Source organism: Macaca thibetana, chromosome 15 (assembly GCF_024542745.1).
Source record: "Macaca thibetana thibetana isolate TM-01 chromosome 15, ASM2454274v1, whole genome shotgun sequence".
Classification (NCBI taxonomy): Eukaryota; Metazoa; Chordata; class Mammalia; order Primates; family Cercopithecidae; genus Macaca; species Macaca thibetana.
In genome coordinates, this window is record NC_065592.1 from 100,852,898 (window position 1) to 100,869,573 (window position 16,676).

Below are 16,676 nucleotides of genomic sequence, written 5' to 3' on the forward strand. Positions count from 1 at the left end.
GCCTGAAGGAATGGAAGTGCACAAGCATCTTTTCTCTTTACCTGTTGTTCCCCTTTGTAAAAATGAAATACTAACAGATAAAAACTGCACATAGTTTTTTTTATTGGCTTCAGTGTAAAGTGATGAATCCTTTTGAGAAAAAAATAGTAATATGCTATCATTTTCACAAAACATTTTGCACTTTGTCCTAGTAAACTCATGGATAATCTATACTAAGGAACTAGTATGAAGAAAATAAAGATGACAGTCAATTCTTTTTTTTTTTTTTTTTTTTTTTTTTTGAGACGGAGTCTCGCTCTGTCGCCCAGACTGGAGTGCAGTGGCGCGATCTCGGCTCACTGCAAGCTCCGCCTCCCGGGTTCACGCCATTCTCCTGCCTCAGCCTCCGGAGTAGCTGGGACTACAGGCGCCCGCCACCGCGCCCGGCTAATTTCTTTTTGTATTTTTAGTAGAGACGGGGTTTCACCGTGTTAGCCAGGATGGTCTCGATCTCCTGACCTCGTGATCCGCCCGCCTCGGCCTCCCAAAGTGCTGGGATTACAGGCTTGAGCCACCGCGCCCGGCCTGACAGTCAATTCTTTATGCAGCAAATTTGTATTGAGCCAGATGTTCCATGCTTCAAAGAGATGGCAGTGAACAACAACGAAAATTCTTTGCTTTAGTGAGATTCTCTTCCAGGGTGGGAATAATATAAGCAAATAATAAGGAAATAACCTCTATGCTATGCTAGGTACCAAGAAGATTTCAGAGAAAAATAAAAACGGAGGACATCCGGTTCCTTGAGATGAAAGTATCCCCATTTGTCCCAAGTCTTTCCTCTTATAGGAACCTTGGATGTAACATGACAATAATCATTGGAAGACTGAAAAGTTGGGAAAAAAACAATGAACTGCCTTGGGACCTCACAACTTGCAAAGTGGCATGACAGTGAGTTCCTAGAGTATCTTTATTGCCTTCCTTGTATCCTAGATAGAGTACTGTAGAAGCCTTCAACCTGGGACTGCCAACAGGCATAGACCAAAATATCTCCAAGAAAAGCCTGTTCTCTTAAAATACACACCTACCATTCAACTCAACAATTGTACCTTTGATTATTTCTCCCAAATAAATGAAAACAAAAGTACACATGAAAACGTGCACACAAATGATGAGAGCAGCTTTAAGAGCTATTAGTGACCCAGATATCTGTCAATAGGTTAAATAAGCTGGTACACCTATATCTTGGAATACTACTCAGAAATAGGAAGGAGCAAACTATTTATATTTGTAATAATGTGGATTAATCTCCAAGGGATTGTGTTGAATGAAAAGCCAAGTTCTAAGATAACCTACTGTATAACATTTATGTAACATGCTTAAAATGACAAAATTGTAGAAATGGAGGACAGATTAGAGGGTATCAGGAGTTAGAGATGGAATGAAATGAGGTGGGGAGGTAGAAGTGGTGTAAAAGTATAATATGAAGCATCCCTGTGGTGATGGAAATATTCTATGTCTTGACTACATCAATGACAATATTATGGTTGTGATATTATACTATAGTTTTGCAAAACGTTACCATTGGAGGAAACTGGGTGATTTCTCTCCATGTTTCTTATAACTGATCATGAATTTATAATTGTCTCAAAATAAAGTTTTTTAAAAGTGAAGGGGATAGTGAATGCTTAGAAAGAGTGGAGAGGAAAGGTCTCATGGAGAAACTGATATGCAAGCAAAACCATGAAGGAATGAAAGATTTGGCCAGGAAAACATCTGGGGAAGAGCATGCCAAAAGAGGAAACAAAAGAGAAAATGTCTGTTTATCAAAACACAAAGAAATGATGACGTTATCAGCAAAATGGTTGTTATCCAAAGAAACTTGCAAAAGCAAACAAACAAAAAACCCAGAGCTGTTGTAACCAACTTCATAGAAGCTCTAGAATATAGTCAAAGGTTTACAGCAACTAAGAAAACACCAAATCAAAAGAAGTCATTATTAAAATGGTAGGAAAGTTGTATAGTAAGATGCCTTTGCTCCATACCCTCTCCAGCATGGCAGTGCCCTTTGCTTTGGGTTGTGACAGCTCTGTTCCCAGTCCCTCCCCACCCTAGAACCAGAGGAAGCAGAGCAGATATTATTTGCAAATTACTGTGCACATCTGTTCTAACTTGTTTGGGGAATACCTGAAGGACTGATGCAAGGCACTCATCTGTTTCATATAACTTGGGGCCCTGGAAGGAAATGTAGCAGAAACTACTTGTAAAAGCTGTAAGGCAGACTACAAGCTCACAGATGCCTGGGACAGGTTGAGGCATACAACAGACCATGAAAGGCATAAAGAGAAACTAGGGTGAGACTCTTTGAGAAATGAAGACATTCAAAAGCAGCCATATACATGGGAGAATTTAGAAAGCCATGAACATGCACAGGCAAGAGTCATGCTCAGAAAAGTCTCAAGAAGACATTAAGCTTTCACCTGGGTTGATCCCTAGTCTCAAAGCAAGGCTAGCTAAAATGGTAAAGGAGTGCCCCAGAACAGAAATAATCTGCAGATACCGGTAGAAGTAGCTATCCTTTCTCTCTCTCTCTCTCTCTCTCTCTCTCTGTGTGTGTGTGTGTGTGTGTGTGTGTTTCTTTGTTTCAATTTCTGGCATTAAAGGATATCTCTATCAAAACAACTGAACACAACCTAAAGGAACAGAAACTTTGGTGATCATACACGACAAAACATGATCTTTGAAAAATAGTTTGCAAAATTTTCAAAATGAGTGAACTATTACAACTTCCAACAACTAAGAAAAGAGAAAGAGATAATCTGATTTCCAGATTCAGATTATCATTGACATTATAGTCCACGTTGTAATAGTCAAATGCTTAATGTTTAACAAAATATTATAAGGCATACAAAGAAACAGGAAAACATGCCTCATTCAAATGGATAAAACAAAAGGATAAAAACCATCACCAAGGAAACCCAAAATTGGATTTACTATGCAATTTATTTTATTTTATTTATTTTATTTTTTTGAGACAGAGTTTTGCTCTTGTTGTCCAGGCTAGAGTGCAATGGCATGCTGCAACCTCCATCTCCCAGATTCAAGCGATTCTCCTGCCTCAGCCTCCTAAGTAGCTGGGATTACAGGTGCCCATCACCACACCTGGCTAATTTTTTTGTATTTTTAGTAGAGATGGGGTTTCACAATGTTGGCCAGGCTGGTCTTGAACTCCTGACCTCAGGTGATCCACCCACCTTGGCCTCCCAAAATGCTGGGACTATGGGCATGAGCCACTGCACCCGGCCTACTACACAATTTTTTAACTGTCTTAAATATGCTCAAGAAGCTAAGGAAAAACATGGACAAAGAACTAAAGAGCCTTAGGTACTGTATGAAAGGAGAAAAAGTTAGAGTTTCTCTCAACAAGGATAGAAGAGGCCCTTGGGTCTGACAACAAACATACAGGTAAGGTACTGCCACCTACTTTGTGGCATCTAACAATGGTTAAAAATAATAATTTAAAAATATGAGAGGATATCAAGAAAACAATATGTGAACAAAATTAGAATATCAATAAAGAGAGAGAAATTATAAGAAGGAACTGAACAAAAATCTGGAGCTAAAAAGTACAATAACTGAAACAAAAAATTCATTGCAATGAAATATCAGCAGATTTGAGCAGGCTGAAAAAAGATTCAGTGAACTTAAAGGATAGGATAATTGAAATTATTGAGTCTGAGGAGCAGAAAGAATAAAAACTGAAGAAAAGTGATGTGAATTTAAAGAATTTATGTTGACACCATCAAGTGGACCAACATACATATTATAAAAGTTCCAGAAAGACAAGAGAAAGAGAAGGGGATGGAAAGATTATTTAAAGAAATACTGGCAGAAATTATGCCAAATTTGGTGAAAAATATGGAGCTACAAACCTAAGAAGTTAAGAGACACATATTAAGACACATTATAATGAGAATTTTAAAAGACAAAGACAAAGAAACTTGAAAGCAGCGAGAGAGAAGTGACTCATCATATAGAAGAGATGATCAATAAGATTATCAACCAATTTCTCATCAGAAACCTTGAATGCCAGAAGGCAATGAGATGATATATTCAAAGTGTTGAAAGAGAAAGAAAAAACAACCCTGTCAGCTGGGAATTCTACACCCAGAGGAAAAACAAAAGCTGAAGTAGTTTGCTACTCTTAGACCTGCTTTACTAGGAATGCTAAAGGAAATCCTACAGGTTGAAATAAAAGGATGCTAGATATTAACTCAAAGCTGTATGAAAATGTATATGATCTCCTGCTAAGGTGAACACATGGGTAAGTATAAAAACCAGTATTGTTGTAATTTTGGTTTGTAACTTCACTTTTTATGTTATTGTGCTCACAGTGTATAAATATGTAATTTGTAACATTAATAACATAAAGAGGGCAAAGGGCTGTATAGGAGTAGAGTTTTGGTATGTGATTGAAGTTAAGTGGGTATTAACTCAGATGGTTATGAGTTCAGAATGTTACATATATATTCTTACATAAACTGCAAAGAAAAATATTATTTTATGTGTATGTTATATACACAAAAGGTAATAAAATAAAAATCAAAAGGTACTAAAATGAAAGTCAAAGTATATCATTAGAAAAAAAATCAACTAGGCTGGGCGTGGTGGCTCACTCCTGTAATCCCAGCACTTTGGGGGGCCGTGATCTGAGGCAGGTGGATCATGAGGTCAGGAGTTCGAGACCAGCCTGGCCAACATGGTGAAACCCTATCTCTACTAAAAATACAAAAATTAGCCAGGCATGGTGGTGCGCACCTGTAGTCCCAGCTACTCAGGAGTCTGAGGCAGAAGAATCACTTGAACCTGGGAGGCAGAGGTTTCAGTGAGCCAAAATCATGCCATTGCACTCCAGCCTGGGCAACAGAGCAAGATTCCATCAAAAAGAAAGAAGGAAGGAAGGAAGGAAGGAAAGAAAGAAGAAAGAAAAAGAAAAAAATCAACTAAACACAAAAGAGGGTAGTAATGCAGAAAATCATGTGTAAAAGCTATAAGATACACAGAAAATCAATAGTAAAAGGCAGAAGTAAGCTTTTATCAGTAATTACTTTAAATATAAATAAAGTCTTCAATCAAAAGGAATACATTGGAAGAAGGATATAAAACCACGATCCTTAAACAAACAATGGGTCAAAGAAGAAATCACAGTAGAAATTATAAAATACCTTGGGACAGATAAAAACAAAAATGCAACACACCAAAACTTATGGAATGCAGCAAAAGCAGTGTTCAGAGGGAAATTTATAGCTGTGAACACATACATTAAAAAAGAAGACTCAATAACATAACTTTACACCTTAAGGACCTATAAAAAGACTGCCAAACAAAACTCAAAACTAGTAGAAGGAAGGAAATTATAAAGCTAAGAACAGAGATAAAGAAAATAAGGAATAGAAAAACAATTGTGAAAAATCAGTGAGATCAATAGTTTGTTTTTAGAAAAGATTTATCTTTGGCTTGATTAAGAAAAAAGGGAGAAGACTTGAATTACTAAAATCAGAAATGGACATTACTATCTATAAATTTTTTAAAAACAGATAGAATAAGAGATTGCTTTGAATAATTGTTTGCCATCAAATTGGATAATCTAGATGAAATAGACAACTTTCCAGAAACACACAGCCTACTATGACTGCATTGTGAGGAAACAGAAAATCTGAATAGGTCTATAATTAGTAAGGAGATTGGATCAGTAATCAAAACCTCCCAAGACAGAGATTTGACTAGAAGGCTTTACTGGTGACTTCTACTAAACAGTTAAGGAATTATCGTTCTTTTCCAAACTCTTCTAAAAAGTTGAAGATAACACTTCCTAACTCATTCTATGAGGCTAGCATTACCCTGATATTAAAGCCAGACAAAGACACTAAAAGGCAAGAAGACTAAAAACCAATATCACTTATGAATATTGACCCAATAATCCTAAAGAAAATACTAGCAAACTAAATTCAGCAAACAATTAAAAGAATTTTATACTAGGACTAAGTGAATTTATTCCTGAAATGCAAGGATGGTTCAGTATGTGAAAGTCAACCAATATAATACACAACATTAACAGAATGAAGAAACACACACACACACACACACACACACACACACACACACACAATTATCTCAATTGAAACAGAAAAATCATTTGAAAATATTCAATATCCTTTAATGATAAAAAAGTCAGAAAATTAGGAAGAGAAGCAAACATCCTCAACATGATAAAGGCCAGATATGAAAAATCCACAGGTAACATGATAATCAATGGTGAAAAACTGAGAGCTTTCTTTTAATATCAGGAACCAGACAAGGATGCCTGCTTTTACCACTTGTATTTAGCATAATATTGTAAGTTCTAGTTTCATCTTAAACTATATACAAAAATTAGCTCAAAATCAAAGACCTACATGTAAGTATCAAAATTATAAAACTGTTAGAAGAAAATCATAGGGAAAATGCTTTATGACATTGTATGTAGCAATGATTTCTTGGTTATTACACCAAAAGCACAAGAAAAAAAGGAAAAAAATTAGATAGATTGGAATTCCTCAAAATAAAAATTTTATGCATCAGAGCACACTATCAACAGAGTGAAAAGGCAACCCACAGAATTGGAAAAATATTTTCAAATCACATATCTGATAAGGTATTAATATCTAGAATATAGAAACAACAAAACTCAACACACTAAAAACCTTAATTCAAAAGTGGGCAAAGGAGTTGAATAGATATTTTCCCAAGGAAGATACACGAATAATCAGTAAGCCTGTGAAAAGATGCTCACTATCAGTACCATTAGAAAAATGAAAATCAAAATCACAATAAGATACCACTTTATACCCAGTAGGATGGCTATTATTTTAAAAAATAAAGAAACAAAAAGTGTTGATGAGGAGTTGGGGAGATTGGAACACTTGTGCTTCTGGTGGAAACAGTATGGTAATTCCTCAAAAAATTTTCACATAGCATTACCATATGATTTAACAATTCCAATTCTGAGTATATACACAAAAGAATTGAAAGAAGAGACTCAAACACCAATGTTCACAGCAGCATTATTCACAATAGCCAAAAGGTGGAAGCAGCTCAAATGTTCGTTGATTGATGGATGCATAAACAAAATGTAGTATATGCATATAGTGGGTTATTATTCAGCCTTAAAAAGAAAGGAAGGTAAGATTCATGTTACAACACGGATGAACCTTGCAGACACACTAAGTGAAATACGCCAGACGCGTAAGGACAAATAATTTCACTTATATGAGGTACCTAGAGTGGGCAAATTCATAGAGACAGAAAGTAAAACAATAGTTACAAGACACTGGGCGTAGTTGGGAGTTATTATTTAATGTACATAGAATTTTAGTATAAGGCAATGAAAAAGTTCTGGAGATGGATGATTCTGTAACACTGTGAATATACTTAATGCCACTGAGCTATAAACTTAAACATAGCAAAAAAACAAAAAAAAGTACCAGTTATATTATGTATATTTTACTCTCTGTATACATTTGTTTTTGTTTTTATGTAAATAGAGAAACAACACTGAAAGGGTTGAGAGAAGTTAGTACAATTGGCCACCTGTAGGAGTTGGAATGGAACTGGGAAGACAGAAATAAATAGAAGCACTAACTCTCATAACATATCTTGTTACTTTGTTTTGACTTTTTGAACCTATTCAAACCTATTCAAAACAAGAATAAATAAGAGTTTCACTGGCTAAAAAAAATGAGCTGGAAACTCTTCTACTTAGATTTTGAAAGATATTGTGTAGAATTGGTGTTACTTTTTCTTTAAATATTTAATGGAATTCTCCAGGGACACAATCTGGACCTGGATATTTATTTTGTGAGGGTTTTTTCAAGTTGTGTGTTTAATTCAAACTTCTTTTATTATTTTCAATTTCAATACTTTTTGGGGAACAGGTGGTGTTTGGTTACATGGATAAGTTATTTAATGGTGGCTTCTGAAATTTTGGTGCACTCTTCACATGAGCAGTGTGCACTGTATCCAATGCGTAGACTTTGGGGACTTCCCTCTGAGTCCCCAAAGTCCATTGTATCATTCTTATGCTTTTGAGTCATCATAGCTTAGCTCGCACTTATGAGTGAGTACATACAATGTTTGGTTTTCCATTCCTGAGTCACTTCAATTAGATTGCTGCTCTCCAACTCTATCCAGGTTGCTGCAAATGGCATTATTTCATTTCTTTTTATGAATTAGTAGTATTCCATTTTTTTATCCACTCATGATTGATGGGCATTTGGGCTGGCTCCATATTATTGCCATTGCAAATTGTGCTGCTATAAACATGCATGTGCAAGTAACTTTTTTGTATTATTTCTTTTCCTCTGGGTAGATACCCAGGAGTGGGAGTGCTGGATCAAATGGTAGATCTACTTTTAGTTCTTTAATGCATCTCCACACTGTTTTCCATAGTGATTGTACTAATTTACTTGTCCACAGCAGTGTAAAAGTGCTCCCTTTTCACTACATTCACGCCAACATCTACTTTTGTTTAAATTTTTTTTTATCATGGCCACTCTTGCAGGAGGAAAGTGGTATTGTATCATGGTTTTAATTTGCATTTCCCTGATAATTAGTTATATTGAGTATTTTTTCATATGTTTGTTGGCCATTTGCATATCTTCTTTTGAGAATTGTCTATTCATATCCTTAGCCCACTTTTTGATGGGATTGTTTGTTTTTCTTCTTGCTGATTTATTTGAATTCCTTAAAAATTCTGGATTTTAGTTCTTTGTTGGCTGCATAGTTTGCAAAGATTTTCTCTCGATCTGTGGGTTGTCTGTTTACTCTGCTGATTATTTCTTTTGCTGTGTCAAAGCTTTTTAGTTTCATTAAGTTCCATCTATTTATCTTTGTTTTTGTTGTATTTGCATTTGGGTCATGAAATCTTTGCCTAAGCCAATGTTTAGAAGGGTTTTTCTGACGTTATCTTCTAGAATTTTTATGGTTTCAGGTCTTAGATTTAAGTCTTTGATCCATCTGGAGTTGGTTTTTATATAAGGTGAGAGATGAGGATCCATTCTTCTACATGTGGTTTGCCTATTATCCCAGCACCATTTGTTGAATAGGGTGTCCTTTCCACACTTTACGTTTTTGTTTACTTTGTCAAAGATCAGTTGGCTGTAAGTATTTGGGGTTTTCTTTTTCTCTATTCTGTTCCATTGGTCTAGTGCCTTTTTTTTACATCACTACCATGCTGTTTTGGTAACTATAGCCTTGTAGTTTAGTTTGAAGTTGGGTAATGTGATGCCTCCAGATTTGTTTAGTCTTGCTTTGACTATGCAAGCTCTTTTTTTGTTCCATATGAATTTTAGGACTTTTTTTTTCTAGTTCTGTGAAGGATGGTGGTATTTTGATGGAATTGCATTGAATTTGTAGATTGCTTTTGGCAATATCATCATTCTCACAATTTTGATTCTACCCATCCATGAGCGTGGGATGTGTTTCCATTTGTTTGTGTCGTCTATGATTTCTTTCAGCAGTGTTTTGTAGTTTTCCTTGTAGAGGTCTTTCACCTCCTTTGTTAGGTATATTCCTAAGTATTTTATTTTATTTTTTTGAAGCTATTGCAAAAGGGGTTGAGTTCTTAATTTGATTCTCAGCTTGGTTGCTGTTGGTGTATAGCAGTGCTACTGATTTATATACATTAATTTTGTATCCTGAAACTTTATTGAATTCATTTCTCAATTCTATTAGCTTTTTGGATGAGTCTTTATGGTTTTCTAGGTATATGATCACATAATCAGTGAATAGCAACAGTTTGACTTCCTCTTTACTGATTTTAATGCCCTTTATTTTTTTTCTCTTGTCTGATTGCTCTGAGGACTTCCAGTACTATGTTGAATAGAAGTGGTGAAAGTGGGCATCCTTGTCTTGTTCCAGTTCTCAAGGGGAATGTTTTTATCTCTTCCCCAATCAGTATAATGTTGACTGTGGGTTTGTCATAGATGCCTTTTATTACTTTAAGTTATGTCCCTTCTATGCCAATTTTGCTGAGGGTTTTAATCATAAAATGATCGTATTAGTCTGTTCTCCCACTGCTAATAAAGACTGGGTAATTTATAAAGAAGAAGAGGCTTAATGGACTCACAGCTCAACATTACTGGGGAGATTTCACAATCATGGCAGAAGGTGGAAGAGCAAAGGCACGTCTTACATGACAGCAGGCAAGAAAGAACGTCCACAGGGGAGTTCTCTTTTCTAAAACCATCAGATCTCATGAGACTTATTCCCTCTCATGAGAACAGCAAGGGAAAGAATTACCCCCATGATTTGATTATGTCCCATTGGGTCCCTCCCAAGACACATGGGAATTATGGGAGTTACAATTCAAGATGAGATTTGGGTGAGGACACAGCCAAACTATATCATTCTGTCCCTGCCTCCTCCCAAATCTCATGTCCTCACTTTGAAAACCAATCATGCCTTCCAAACAGCCCCCCAAAATCTTAACTCATTTCATCGTTAACTCAAAAGTTCACAGTCCAAAGTCTCATCTGAGACAAGCAAGTCCCTTCTGCCTATCATACTGTAAAATCAAAAGCAAGTTAGTTACTTCCTAGATACAATGGGGGTACAGGCAATGGTTAAATACAAACATTTTAAATGGGAGAAATTGGCCAAAATGAAGGGGCTACAGGCCCCACACAAGTTTGAAATCCAGCAGGGCAGTCAAATCTTAAACCTCCAATATGTTCTCCTTTGACTCCATGTCTCACATCCAGGTCACACTGATGCCAGAGGTGAGTTCTCATGGTCTTGGGCAGTTCTTCCCCTGTGGCTTTGCAGAATACAGTCTCCCTCCTGGCTGCTTTCACAGGTTGGTGTGGAGTGTCTGCAGCCTTTCCAGGGGCACAGTGCAAGCTGTTGGTGGATCTATCATTCTGGGGTTTGGAGGACGGTGGCCCTCTTCTCATAGCTCCATCAGGCAGTGCCCCAGTGGGGACTCTGTGTGGGGGCTTCAACCCCACATTTTCCTTCCAGACTGCCCTAGTGGAAGTTCTTCATGAAGGCCCCGCCCCTACAGCAGACTTCTGCCTGGACATCCAGGCATTGCCATACATCCTCTGAAATCTAGGTGGAGGTTCCCAAACCTCAATTCTTGACTTCTGTGCACCCACAGTCTCAACACCATGTGGAAGCTGCCAAGGCTTGGGGCTTCATGTTGCCTCCTTTTAGCCAGGGCTGGAGCAGCTAGGACATAGGGCACCATGTCCCTAGGCACACAGCAGGAGCACCCTGGGTCTGGCCCATGAAACCAATTTTTCCTTCTAGGCCTTCAGTCCTGTGATGGGAGGGGCTGGCAGGAAGGTATCTGACATGGCCTGGAGACATTTTCCCTATGGTCTTGGCAATTTACATTTGGTTCCTTGTTACTTATGCAAATTTCTGTAACTGGCTTGAATTTCTCCTCAGAAAACAGATTTTTCTTTTCTATCACATTGTCAGGCTGCAAATTTTCCAAATTCTTATGCTCTGCTTCCTCTTTAAACATAAGTTCCAATCCCAGGCCTTATCTTTGTGAATACATAAAACTGAATGCTTTTAACAGTACCCAAGTTACCACTTGAATGCTTTGCTGCTTAGAAATTTCTTCCACCAGATGCCCTAAATCATTTCTTTCAAGTTCAAAGTTTCATCTATTTCTAGGGCAGGGGCAAAATCTGCCAGTCTCTTTACTAAAACATAGCAAGAGTAACCTTTGCTCCAGTTCCCACCAAGTTCCTTCAGTCATTCTTTTAGGGTAGGTCTATTTAATTTAAAAAATTACTTAATTTTTACTTTTTCTGAGAATGCCTTGATTTTCCTTTCATCACTAAAAAGTATTTTCATTGGATATTGAATGCTTATTGGTAGGGTTTCTTTTCCCAGCACTTAAGAAAATTGTAGAGCTACTTCCTTCTGGTCTCTGGTTTTTGATGAGAAATTATCTTTCACTCAAATAACTCTTCCCTTATAGGTAAGGTATTCTCTCTCACTGCTTTCAAGGATTCTTTTTTGTTTTAGTTTTCAGAAATTTGACTATGATGTGTCTTGGTATGAATTTTGGAGTGGGGTTTATTCTATTTAGGATTTGCTAAGCTTCTTGAATCTGTAAATTTTTGTCTTTGCCAAATGTGGAAAATTTTCAGCCAGTATTTATTTGAATAGCTCTTAACCCCACACTCTTTCTTCTCTCTTTCCTGCACAACAATGATGTGAATGTTAGTTATTTTGTTATAATTCCAAATGTCCCTAAAACTCTGTACCTTTTTAAAGTCCTTTTTCCTCTCTTTTCAGATTGAGTAATTTCTATTAGCCTATTTTTAAATTCACTGATTCTTTCCTCTGCCTCTCCATTCCATTGGTTAGCCCACCCACTATGTTTTTTATTTCAATTATTGCATTTTTCAGTTCTGAAACTTTTACTTGGTTTCCATTATATCTTCTTTTTCTTTGCTGACATTTTCTGTATGTTCATGTTTCAAGTCAGTTAGTAATTGTTGAAGTCTTTTTATGATGGCTGCTATAAAATCCTTGTCAGATAATTCTTGCATCTTTGTCATCTTGGTGGTGGTATATGTTGCTCATCTTTTCTCATTCAAGTTGAGATTTTACTGGTTCTTGGTGTGCTAGGTGATTTTCTATTAGAACCTGAAAATTTAGATATTATGTTAGGAGACCCTGGATCTTAGTTAAATCTTAAATTTTAGCAGATTTTCCCTATCATGGCTGTCAGCATGGGAAGGGAAGCATATATTTGTTTCTTACAGCTGGAAGTCTTGTATTTTGGGCCATACCTACCTGAAGATTAGCTTCCATCATGCTAATCTGAGCTGACTTGGAGATGGGGGTGAGGGATGAGGTGGGGGAGGTGTAGGAGGTATGGGAATACTTTGGAGTATTGTAGGTTGTGGCCCAAGTGCCACAGAATCTTGTTGTCCTTAATAAAATCTAGTAGATTTTTTTGAATAAATATTTCTTCATTTTCTGTATGTCTTTTGTACAATTTCCAGGTACTTTAGTTAAAATAGTTTATACCCATTAAGATTGTGTCACTGGAAAGCATGTCTGAGGAGCTTCTCACAATGCCATTCTGCAACTGAATCTACCATTTTTCCAAAGTTGGCTTAAGAAAGCTGAAAAAATTAGTGACTCATACAATTTAAACTGCTATAACAAAATACCACTGGCTGGGTGATTTAAACAACAGGCATTTATTCTTGCCATTCTCGAGGCTGAAAGTCCAATATCAGTTGCTACAGATTCAGTCAGGGCCCTCTACCTGACTTGCGAACAGCCACCTTCTTGCAGTATCTTCACACGGTGGAGAGAGGGTGAGCAAGCTCTAATCTCTTCCTCATTTTATAAGGACACTAATCTTTTCATGGGGTCTCCCATTATCGTGACCTAATTTAAACCTAACTACCTCCTATACTCCTCTCCCTCCAAATAACATCACAATGGGGATTAAAACGTTTTCTTAGTCTGTTTTTGCTGCTATAACAGAATACCACAGGGTGGGTAATTTCTAAAGAACAAAAATGTATTGGCTCATGATTCTGGAGGTTGGGAAGTTCAAGATCAAGCAGCCAGCACCTGGTGAAGACCTTCTTGCCATGTTATCCCATGAAGGAAGGGCAAAAAGGACAAGAGAGAAAAAGAAGGGGGTCAAACACATTCTTTTATAGGGAACTTACCCCTGTGGTAACAAATCTACTCCTGTGATAACAGCATTAATCTATTTATGAGGCCAGAGCATTCATGGTCTGATCAACTCTTAAATATCCCACCACTTAATACTGTTGTATTGGGGATTAAGTTTCCAATGCATGCCTTTTGGGGGATACATTCAAGCCATAACAGGCTTCAACATATTTCAGAATTTGAAGATAGGCACAAACATTCAGTTTATAGCAACAGGTGAAGGAATTCTCCTAGAAGAGAGAAAAAAGACAGAAAATAAGGAAGACAAAAGACCTAGAAGATAAATCTGGTGGTCAAACCATTAAAAAACAGAAATTCTAGATGAAGTGAAAAGAAAAAGATTAAAGGGAAGAAATTACCCCAAGAACTTCTCAAAATGGAAGTACATGCATCTCAAGATTGAACATATCCTTGAAAAGTCTACCACAATAAATTTAAAAAAACAAAAACAGTCCAATGTACACAATTATGGAATTTCAGGACACAACTACAAAATAAAATTTGAAAACCCCAAAAGAGAAAAACACATCACCTTTAAAGGAATGTAACTAAGAATGTCATTAGCCTGCATGAGGAAGACAACAAAGCAAGGCCTTCAAAATTCTGTGGAAGAATAATTTGGAGTATATAATTCTAATATCCACAGCAGATATTGAATAAGTATGATTATGGAGTCAAGACATTTCAGGCATGCAAGAACTCAAAATATTTACTTCTTATTCAATCTTTCCTCAGAAGTTACTTAAGGTTGCACTTATCTAAAATGAAATACTAGATCAAATCCACCAAATAGAGCAATGTGTGAGTTTTTAGAAGCTGTTGATCAGTCCGGGGGAACAGCCAGCCAAGACCAAGGAGCAGAATGGAAGGGTTCCAGGAAGGACCTGAAACAATGAAGTTTGGAGGAAAAATAAGGACTATTAAAGAGGAAGACATTGTTTGATAAGAAGTCAAATTAAAAAAAAAAAAAAAAAAAAACAACCTCTAGAAAACCAGACTCAAAAGAAAAGGAAATTGTGGTAAACCACAGTCGCATAAGAGCAGGGTAATGTAAGTGCCCTCTATCTAACTTAAAGTAGTGTTATGACTATACTTCAAGATAGATAAAGGGAGATGAAGTGTAGTTTGAGAGAGCTAGCTTCTCAATTATCAGAAGTTAAATAATATTTAAATATTGAATGAACCAAAAATAATATAAGCATACTATTTAGAGTTATAAATGTAACTACCCGAAGAAATAGCAAAAAATGTTAAAGTGTGGTTGTTACTGGGAAACGTGATAAATTTGTTTAAGCAGGATTTTTATATGACAATATTTTATATTGATATAACAATACTTTAACCGTATATCACTCTGATAAAAATGTCTTAAAGGTTTATTTTAATATACTTGTAGCTTATCTTGGATTTTTATTTTATATTTCATTTCAGAAACTAATGTGACACCCACATCGACCATTCTTGAGCTTCATTAACGTACAAAGAGACTTGAGCAATTTGCCTACACTTCATCAAGCAAAATTTTGTTTCCCAAATCCAATTATTCAACCTCTAAATTGCTTGCTTCCCACTTCCTTTTTGTCATAGTCTCTTTATATTAATACTAAACTCAGCTTCTTTTCCTTCCTTTTGTGGCCTTTCGGCCCAAACCACCAGTCCCTAGATAACTAATTATCTGTGTCCTCTGACCTCATCCCAACTTTTTAGGGCAGTGAGCTAACACTTCTTTCTGTATGTTAGGAGTTCCCAACTTTTTTGAAGAAACATGGTGTTTTCTAAAATAAATGGGACAAAACAAGGCAAAGCAAAGCCAGAAGAAAATAATTTTCTGTGGAAAATCCCAAACTTCAGGAAAATTTTCTAAAGACTGAATATTCTTCACAACCCATATTCACTCCTTTATTCATTCAACATTGTTTGAACCTTCACCCTGTAATGCGCTTTTTAGTGGCATCATGGCTACTAATGTGAGGAAGTCCTGGAGAGCCACCTAACAGGGCTCTGCTCTTCTCTCCGCTGCCTGTTCCACAGGTGCTCATGGCGAAACACACCCAGATCTCTTCATGGTGACCGCTTGTTCAGCCTTACATCTTCCCTCACAAGCACAGCCCTTTTCTGAGAGTTGCATTTGCTTTAAAATTTTGAATTTCCAAATTCCCAATGTGGTTTACTTCATAATTGAGACATAAAGTTTACTGCAGAAGAGAAGACACCTCCACAAGTCAGAAAATGCTTTTTAATTGTTTGTTAAACATGAGAGTGGAAATTATTGAGCAAATCCAAATAGAACAAATCTAAAAAATCCATACCAAGAGACATTATAGTCAAATTTCTGGAACGTAAACAAAGAAAAATTCTTGAAAGCAGTGTGAGAGAATGACACCTTAACCTGTAGAGGAAAAGTCAGTTAAATGAAAGATAACATCTCATCAGAAACCATGGAGACCAGAGGGAAGTGGCTTAAATTTTCTTTAAAGTACTGGGAAAAGAACCTCTACCAATAAGCATTCAGTATCCAATGAAAACATTTTATAGGGATGAAAGGAAAATCAATTATTCTCAGATGAATTTCAGAAATCATCATTCTCAGATGAAGTAAAAACTAAGCAGAATTTTTACCAATAGACCTATCCTAAAAGTGTGGGTAAGGGACATTCTTTCAGTAGAAAGGATATGATAAAAATAAGAAATCTTGAAACATAAAAAAAAAAAGATAAATGGGGATAGTATAAATATGGCGAATACAATAGATTTTCCTCCTTCTGTTGAGTTTTCCAAATTATGTGTGATATTGGAGCAAAAATTCTAACACTCTGATATTGTTCTCAATGGATGTTGAAAAAATAATAGACATAATCAAAACAGGAAAGTATAAAAAATATGCTAAATAAGGGAAGGTTTCTATACCTAATTTGAACTGATAAAATGTTGAAGCCTTT

At 36.4% G+C, this 16,676-nt stretch overlaps 1 protein-coding gene and 1 non-coding gene across 2 annotated transcripts in view; both read left to right on the plus strand.

The window, feature by feature from the left end:
- CKS2 (CDC28 protein kinase regulatory subunit 2) overlaps positions 1 to 16,676 on the plus strand; it is a 974,690-nt gene that overhangs the window by 465,432 nt on the left and 492,582 nt on the right. The window lies entirely within an intron of this gene.
- On the plus strand, positions 3,361 to 3,486 carry LOC126938182 (U6atac minor spliceosomal RNA). The gene has a single exon (XR_007720006.1). It is a non-coding gene; the product is annotated as a U6atac minor spliceosomal RNA (small nuclear RNA).